This window comes from Saimiri boliviensis, chromosome 14 (assembly GCF_048565385.1).
Source record: "Saimiri boliviensis isolate mSaiBol1 chromosome 14, mSaiBol1.pri, whole genome shotgun sequence".
Taxonomy (NCBI): Eukaryota; Metazoa; Chordata; class Mammalia; order Primates; family Cebidae; genus Saimiri; species Saimiri boliviensis.
In genome coordinates this window covers 67,127,688-67,136,863 of record NC_133462.1, presented here as the reverse complement: position 1 = coordinate 67,136,863, position 9,176 = coordinate 67,127,688, and the positions used below count along the sequence as shown (strand labels likewise).

The window sequence follows — 9,176 nt, the reverse complement described above, 5'->3', positions numbered from 1 at the left end:
GATATTTAGCAATCCCTGCATCCCAGAAATACATTAAAAGATGCACTAAATTATGAAGATACCTATGCTACAAAACAGTTTAAAATTAAACAACTGTGCAATATTCATTTACACCTGAAATTTGAGTCTTAGACCAAGCTTGTGAGCATGAACGTTCTTACCATCCAGGAAAGCTGACACAGTCTGATACTTCGCTTTAGGGTCTATATATACCATAAACCTAGAAGGCTGAACATCCAAGAAGCAAACATCAGGGTTGATCTGACACTTGGCTGCTATTTCTTTTTTTTTTTTTTTTTTTTTGAGACGGAGTTTCGCTCTTGTTACCCAGGCTGGAGTGCAATGGCGCGATCTCGGCTCACCGCAACCTCCGCCTCCTGGGTTCAGGCAATTCTCCTGCCTCAGCCTCCTGAGTAGCTGGGATTACAGGCACGTGCCACCATGCCCAGCTAATGTTTTGTATTTTTAGTAAAGACGGGGTTTCACCATGTTGACCAGGATGGTCTCGATCTCTTGACCTCGTGATCCACCCGCCTCAGCCTCCCAAAGTGCTGGTATTACAGGCTTGAGCCACTGCGCCCGGCCCACTTGGCTGCTATTTCAAAGCAAGTGTTACACATTTTTCTGCTGTCCAGGCGAGATTCACAGTGCTCTCATCTTCCTGTTCATTTTCTGGTAAATAGAACCACCACACACTATCCCGTCATTCACATTAGTGTGAAGCTGGAATTCATCAGTCTTCTACTCAACCGCAAAGTTGCTCTGGGTCCCTTGGGACTTTGCAGTCTCGAAATTCATCTGGTAGCCAGCCAGCCAACCCTTGTACACAGCACCAGAGAGCCTCTGAAGGCTCAGCAATTTCAAAATCCTTGCCACGGCTCAGGTTATGTGCACCACAAGCACTCTGTCTTGATTTTAGCATTTTTTTCTCCAGGTTAGGATGAATCAAAGGTCAGCTTTGGTTTTTCTTCCCCAGTGAGAAGGATGAATCAAAGGTCAGCTTCAGTCCATGTGCATTACTCTTCCATGGTAATCTCAGTGCCTATTGTGTTGATATTGTTGCATTTCTCTGTAAACACCAGGCCATAATCAGCCCATCTGTACTTGGTTTCCAGACTGGCCTTCACTTTGGTGGTCCCAGTGTTGGCTGAGGCTGAGGTTGTAAATTCCAATCCATTCTCAGAATTTGTTTTCAAATCAAGTTTTATTAAGCAAAATCCATAGCCCTTGGTGAAAACATCCCTGGCAGATTTGCCAGTATAAGCACATGTGGGCAGCATGGCCATCTTCTGCTCAGAGGTGAGAGCCACGTGGGCTCAGTGGAAGCTACCACATGGATTGTGGCATAGAGGTAAACGTGGAGCCAGCAGTGGGGCCAAGAGTAGAATGGCACCGAGAGGGGAAAACTTTCAAAAATCAGAAGAAAAATTGAGAGTGAAGACACTGAAGTTTGACTAGTATTGTGGGTTGAATTGTGCCTCACTCCTAAAAAATATGTTGAAATCTGCTATGGTTTTAATGTGTCCCCCAGAAGTTTCTGTGTTGAAAACTTAATCTCTATTGAAATAGTATTGAGACATAGGGCATAACAAGAGGTCATGGAGTCATGAAAACGAAGCCCTCAAGAATGGATAAATGTCATTAGCATGGGAGTGAATTAGTTATAATGACAGTGAATTGTTATATGGTGAGTGTAGTCCTTGGTGTCTTTCTCTATCTTGCATACCCGTTCACCAATGATGCCTTCTGCATTTCCGGGGTGACCCTTTCCAGATGTTGACACCATGCTTCCAGACTTCCCTCTCTCCCAATCTGGGGGGAAAAAAATTTTTTTTAAATAAATTACCCAGTTTGTGCTATTCCATTACAGCAGCAGAAGATGGACTAAGACAGAAAATTCGTACTGTCAGTAGGGATATTGCTATAATAATACCCGAAAATATGGAAGTGGCTTTGGAACTGTGTCATCAGCAGAGGCTGGAAGAATTTGAAAGAGCAGATTAGAAAAATCCTAGATTGCCATGAATGGAGCATTAGGGGTAATTCTGGTGAGGACTCAGAAGAAGACAAGGAATGTCAGGAAAGTCTGGACTTTCTTAGAGATAACTCAAGTGGTCATGATTGGAATGTTGATAGACATATGATCAGTAAAGGACATTCGATGAAGTATCAGACAGAGATAAGGAATCCCTTATTGGGAAGTGGAGTAAAGGCCACCTTGCTATAAAGTTGCAAAGAACTTGGCTGAACTGTGTTCATGGCTGGAGGCTTTATGAAAGGAGGCATTTAAGAGTAATGAGCTAGCATATCTAGCAGAAGAAATACCTAAGCAGTAAAGCATTCAGTCTGCTGTGTATCTACTTTTCATCACTTACAGTAAGATGTGAGAGGAAAGAAATGACTTAGAGATGGAATTTATAATCTAAAAGAAAGTAGAGCAGAAAGATTTGGAAAACTCAATATGGAGTTTTAGAGAGTGAAAGTATTTGTGTTAGAGAGTGAAAGCATTTTCAGGAGAGAAAACCAAGGGTGTAGCCCAGCAACTATTTGCTAAGGGATTATCAAGATAATGGTAAAAAGACACTGAAGACATTTCAGATATCTTCAAGGTTTTCTCTTTTATCACAGGCCCAAGCTCTAGAGGGGCAGAATTGTTTTAGGGGACTAGCATCTCTAGACCACTTCAGGTCTCTGCTCCCTGCATTTTGGCACAGCATTCTTCACCTGCCTCAGCCAAGTGGCCCTAGGTGCAGCTCAGTCTGCCACTTCAGAACATACAAGCGAGAACTCTTGACAGCATCCATGTGGTGCTAATTCCGTTGTGCACAGAATGCAAGAGCTATGGGGGCATGGCTTCTTCCATGTAGATTTCAAAAGATGTCACAGAGAGCCTGAGGGCCCAGCTAGAAGACTCCTTCAGGGGCAGAGCTGCTGCAGAGAGTCCCTACTAGGCCAAGTCCTAGTGAGGCCATGGAAGTGGGGCCACTCCCAAGACCACAGAACTGTAGGGGTCCCAGCATGCAACTCTAGCCTAGGAAAGCTACAGTGAGACTCCAATACAAGAGCACTGAAGCATAAGACCAGCAAAGCCGTAGGGTAGGGCTGTCTGAGGCTGTCTGAGGCTTTGGGGGCTCAACTCCCTCCTCAACTCAGGATGTCTAGCACACATATATATATGTGTGTGTATATATATATACACACACATACATATATACACATACACACATACATATATAAATATGCTAGACACACACATATATATATATATATATATACACATACATACACACACATATATATGGCACTTAGCATTGTGCCTGTCAAGTAGTAAGCATTTATTAAATGCTGGCAAATATTAGCTCGAAGGAGAGAACCAGGAATGGTAAGTATTACTTTAAAATATTCCAAATATAGACCCTGATAATTATAATGCTGAAGGCATAGGATTAGGGTAATACGTAATAAGTGAATAGTACGTGGCCTCTTAACAACTTTTTGGATACTCAGTTCAGAGATATAAAAAGAAAACAGTGAACGTATCTGTCTGTACATCCTTTCATGTATATATTTATTCTCTCATGATTTGTTCAAATAACCAATTTCAATGGTTTGTGAAATGCAAACTAAGTGTAATAATTTAGAACTGAGTATTTTTTTGCCTGTTACAAAAAAATTATGTTAATCTTTTATGAATCTGAAGTTTTTTAATTTTTTTCAAAAATCTTCTACAATTCCTTTAAAAATGACACAAAATGCCCTGCTCTTCATGCCTTACAGTAGCACAGGTTTGGCAATATCAAAAATAATTGGGCTAAATGGTTCTCTGGAAGCCCAGGTAAACTTTATTTGAAAAGAATTCAGAAAAAGAAAATTAGAATGCTTTTTTTTTTTTTTTTTCAGTTCTGACATCCAGAATAAGAAGACTTTTTCATCCAGAATTGTATTCTGGCATAATAGTAGCTGATGGGTGAGAGCAAAATATACTAGAGAAGTGCTATAGTGAAATATCATATAGAGATACTAAAGAAGGGCTGGGCATGGTGCCTGATGCCTGTAATCCCAGCACTTTGGGAGGCTGAGGCAGGAGGATCACGAGGTCAAGAGATCAAGACCATCCTGGCCAACATGGTGAAACCCCGTCTCTACTAAAAAATACAAGAATTAGCTGGGCCTGGTGGTGTGCACCTGTAATCCCAGCTACTTGGGAGGCTGAGGCAGGAGAATTGCTTGAACCTGGGAGGCGGAGGTTGCAGTGAGCCGAGGTTGCAGTGAGCCAAGATAATGCCACTGCACTCCAGCCTGGCTTCTGCTGACAGACCAAGACTCAATCTCAAAAAACAAAAGAAGACACTAAAGAAGAAGTGCTGTAGTGGAGTACTATAGAGATACTAGAGAAGAAGTGCTATAGTGGAGTACTATATAGAAATACTAGAGAAGAAGTGCTATAGTGGAGTATTATATAGAGATACTGAAGAAGAAGTGCTATAGTGGAGTGTTATATAGAGATACTAGAAAAGAAGTGCTACAGTGGAGTACTATTTAGAGATATTAGAGAAGAAGTGCCATAGTGGAGTATTAGATAGAGATACTAGAGAAAACATGCCATAGTGGAGTACTATAGAGATACTAGGGAAGAATTGCTATAGTGGAGTACTATATAGTGATACTAGAGAAGAAGTGTTATGGTGGAGTATTATATAGAGATACTAAACAAGAAGTACTACAGTAGAGTACTATATAGAGATGCCAGAGAAGAAGTGCTATAGTGGAGTGTTCTATAGAGATGCTAAAGAAGAAGTGCCATATTAGAATACTGTAGGGAATTCATGAGCCCCACACATTGGGTCCCAGAAGGTAGGGATCCATGAGCCCCACGTTGGGCACCAGAATGTAGGGAGCCAGCCCTACATCACCCATGGGTACCCTGAGTTCGGTGGCAACAAAGGAATGAGAGAAAAACAGATTAAGAGAGCGAAGAGTGGGACCAGGAGGCCAGCACTTATTACTGGAGGCAGTGAAGGCCCCGAGCTCTGATCATCCACACTATTTATTGATTACAAACATTTCATCTCTTGGGTAGGGGTGTAGTGATGGTGGAGTGAATCAGTGAGCCAGAAGTGAGTCAGTGAGCGGGAACTGGTGTGTCATTCTAAGGATTGATAACAGTGGTGGTTCAGGAGTTTCACAAAACAAGAACATGTGGTTATCTTTAGCTTGTTATGTATGTGCAGCTGATGGAATATGGACCTCATAGGAGCCTACAAGTCTGGCTAGGTGAGAGTGCTACAAAGGGGTTTTACATCCCTAAGCACAAGTTTATGGTAACAGAGCCTCAGTTACCCTGCACCAGAACATAAGGCATGGAGAGGCCTTCCTCCCCAGAGGCCTCCCGTGGCCTTCCTCAGTTTGTTGTTTCTTGTTTATATGTTACTCATAGCCAACTTATGTAGGCACTCTGTAAGTCCTTTCTCCTTTGCGCTTTTCCCAGAAGAATACTATATAGAGATACTAGAGAAGAAGTGCTATAATGGATTATTATATAGAGGTTTTAGAGAAGTGCTATAGTGGAGTACTGTAAGAATGGTGTACAAGATTTGCAAGCTCCTGGTTTTAAGGAGCTAGTGGGATAAATTGGATATGTAAATAAACAATTACAACAGAATGTGATAAATGTACATGTCATAAACTGTAATAAATGTAGGTGTTAGGAACTCTGAATCTTACAGGAGCAACATTAAAGCCAGACTTGAGAGAATCAGTAAATATTTTCTATAAACATGTCATTAGACTCTTACCTTAAAGAATGTTATTAAGTTAATAACTAAAAGAATTACTTGTAGAGAGTCAGATGAAGAGACAAGAGGGAGAGTTTTCCTGGCAGAGAGAAAAACATGTATGAGGACTTGGAATGAGAGAGAGAGAGGTGAATTTGAGAAAATAAAATGAGTTAATTTTGGCTGTGATGTAGATTATAAGGCATAGTGACTTGAATGATCACATAAAGATGATAGGTAGTCAAATATTATGAAGAATCTTGAACACTATATTAAGGAGTTGGAATTCTATCCCAAGGGTAAGCAGGAGCCATTTTATGATTTTAGGCAGGTAAGCAATATGATTAATTTTAAATTTTAGAAAATTTATTTTTGCTGCTGTGTGGAAAATAAATTGAAGGGGGACAGGACAGGAATGAAATATGAGAATCAGAGATAAGTCTGATGGAGCTATAGAGGGGAGACATGATAATGACTTTAATCAGCATAGAGTTAATCATAAAAAAGGCAATGAATGGATTTAAGAAACACTTAAGATGTAGAATTAATTTGATCATGGGGTATTAATGTAGATAGTGAGGCATAAAATTCAGAGTAGGGGAAGATTAACTTTAGATAGGAAGACAAACAAATATAATGTAAAACACAGAATGGGTATGGATTGAAGTTACTTTGAAAGTAATTTGGCTAATATCCAGAATTTACAAGGAACTTACACATATTTACAAGGAAACCTCATCAAAAGTGGGCAAAGAACATGAACAGATACTTCTCAAAAGAAGACATTTATACAACAAACAAACATTTTTAAAAAAGCTCAACATCACTGATCATCAGAGAAATGCAAATCAAAACCACAACGAGATACCATCTCACACCAGTGACAATGGCAGTTATTAAAAAGTCAGGAGACAGTAGATGCTGGTGAGGCTGTGGAGAGACAGAAATGTTTTTACACTGTTGGTGGGAATGTAAATTAGTTCAACCATTGTGGAAGACAGTATGGCAATTCCTCAAGGATCTAGAGCCAGAAATATCATTCGGCCCAGCAATCTCATCACTGGGTATATACCCAAGTGAATATAAATCATTCTACTATAAAAACACATGCACATGTACGCTTATTACAGCACTATTTACAATAGCAAAGACATGGAACCAACCCAAATGACCATAAGTGATAGACTGGATTAAAAAAATGTGGTACATATGCACCGTGGAATACTATGCAGTCACAAAAAGGAATGAGATCATGTTCTTTGCAGGGAAATGGATGAAGCTGGAAGCCATCATCCTCAGCAAACTAATGCAGAACAGAAAACCAAACACTGTATGTTCTCACTCATAAGTGGGAGTTGAACATTGAGAACACATAGACACAGAGAGGGGAGCACCACACACCGGGGCCTGTTGAGGGTGGAGGGGAGGGAACTTAAAGAATGGGTCAATAGGTGCAGCAAACCACCATGGCACAAGTATATGTATGTAACAAACCGGCACATTCTGCACATGCATCCCATTTTTGTTCTTGTTGTTGATTAAAAAAAGAAAAGGAAGTAATTAGAAGTTTGGTATATTCACATCTATTGACTTTTATTTTCTCTGGAAAATAGAAGATAAAGCTGTTATCTGAGAGTGAGGGAAAGTACAGTCTGAACTGGACCTTCAAGTATTCCTTGAAATTTTTTATGTTTAACTTTTCAGCTCTCAGTACTCTCATTTTTCACTATTTTCAGTTTTCTCTATCTCAAGCTCTACATCTGACTGACTGTATATCATCAACTTTTGACAGCACCTGTGTGTGTGATTGTGTGTGTTTGCATGTCTTTGTAGTAGTGGTGGTGGTGGTGGTGGTAGTAATAGTAGCATTTAATTTTATAGGTTTGGAAAAGGCAGATACTTTGATTTCCTTAGAATTTAGGGTTTGCTCTACAGAAGAATAGTAGATCAAAAGATTTGAGTACTAATATGAGGTTTGCATATTGATGAACTAACTAGTACAAACTAAACAAGACAGAAAATGAAGGCAAGAGGAGAAACATGGGTTTAATAACTGCAGATACCTGTGCAAAACCTGAAATATGTAAGAGAAATGAAAGAAGCACGGAAATATAATAAATAAAAGGTTTCTAAAGAAGACTGTAGAAGTGGAAAACTCTAGTTAATGAATAAGTGTAGGACATAACCCATAAATTTCTGTGGATGTCTAACAAAGAGGTAAAGGTCCCTGGAAATAGAAAAGTGAATAAACTTGGAGGCCAAAGTACTGGATGGATCAAGAGGGAGTTTAAAACTACTGGAATTGTGGTAAGACTTGGGAATGGAGAAGAAAATCTTGAGTCAAATAGTAAAGCTTTGGTATAGAAAAAGGAGCTGTTAGATGAAACAAAAATGAGACATTGAGGATTATATATATATACACAAGTAAATGAACTTTAAGATTTAAGGAAACCTTTGGATGGAAAAATAGTATTCTGAAAAGGGCAACAGAGAATAAGAAGAACATGAGTATATGATAAAAGAGTTTCCTAAAATTTCTAGATAACAAATTTATTGCATTGACAATGCCCAAAATACTGTTTCACTAATATTCTGCTTTCCAGTTTATCACTATATACCTTTATGTACGTTGAATTATACATAGATCTATGTGTTTTTGTTGAGGGTTTATAAATTGTGTACTTTTATAAGTGGAGTGCCATATCAGTAATAGGATACCAAAAATGCATCTTCTGTAATGTTTCGTTTCCTAGCCACCCTGTTGGCCATTGCAATTTCCTCTTGGTCACAAATCAGTCTGCACTGTCACTGTGATTCTGGGAAGAAGACTAAAGCCAGCAGTTTTGAAAAGTTGTTTTGAATAAGACAGTGAGGCTTCAAAAAGGTGATCTTGCAATATTTATTATTTCAAATCATTTGAAGAGTTTTTATTGTCCTGTTTATTATGCTAAGTTAATTGTTTCTATGATAAAGAGATCTCCCAAAGGAAATATTTTCTTGTCTAAATAAATTTAATGAAGCTCAAATGGTACATTTTGGCCTCACTTCACAGGTTTTGAAGAACTTCAAATCTCAAAGCAAATTCTTACCAAAATAAGTGAGAGAAAGTCACAGACGACAGATCAGTTCCAATACCTGCAGAGTCTAACAATTAAATAGATGTTCCTTGGCAGTATTTTAACCTGCTGTTAATGGTGCTGTTCAATTTGAATTCATTTAGTTGATGCTCTCATTTCCTGATATAAAATTATAGGGAAAAGCAAATAATCCCTCCTATTTTCCATGCTTGTAGGTCCCCATCTCTTTCACGTCTTTATGGTTAATTGCCAAAATGGACTCCAGTCAACTAAGTTATCCTGTCTTAAACATGCTGCTCTTCTCATTAAGTCTTCTCCATAAATT

General features: G+C 39.1%; 1 pseudogene; it reads right to left on the bottom strand.

The window, feature by feature from the left end:
- Positions 1-595: 595 nt before the first annotated feature.
- On the bottom strand, positions 596-1,286 carry LOC101039807 (non-selective voltage-gated ion channel VDAC1 pseudogene; annotated as a pseudogene).
- Between the last annotated feature and the right edge of the window lie 7,890 nt (positions 1,287-9,176).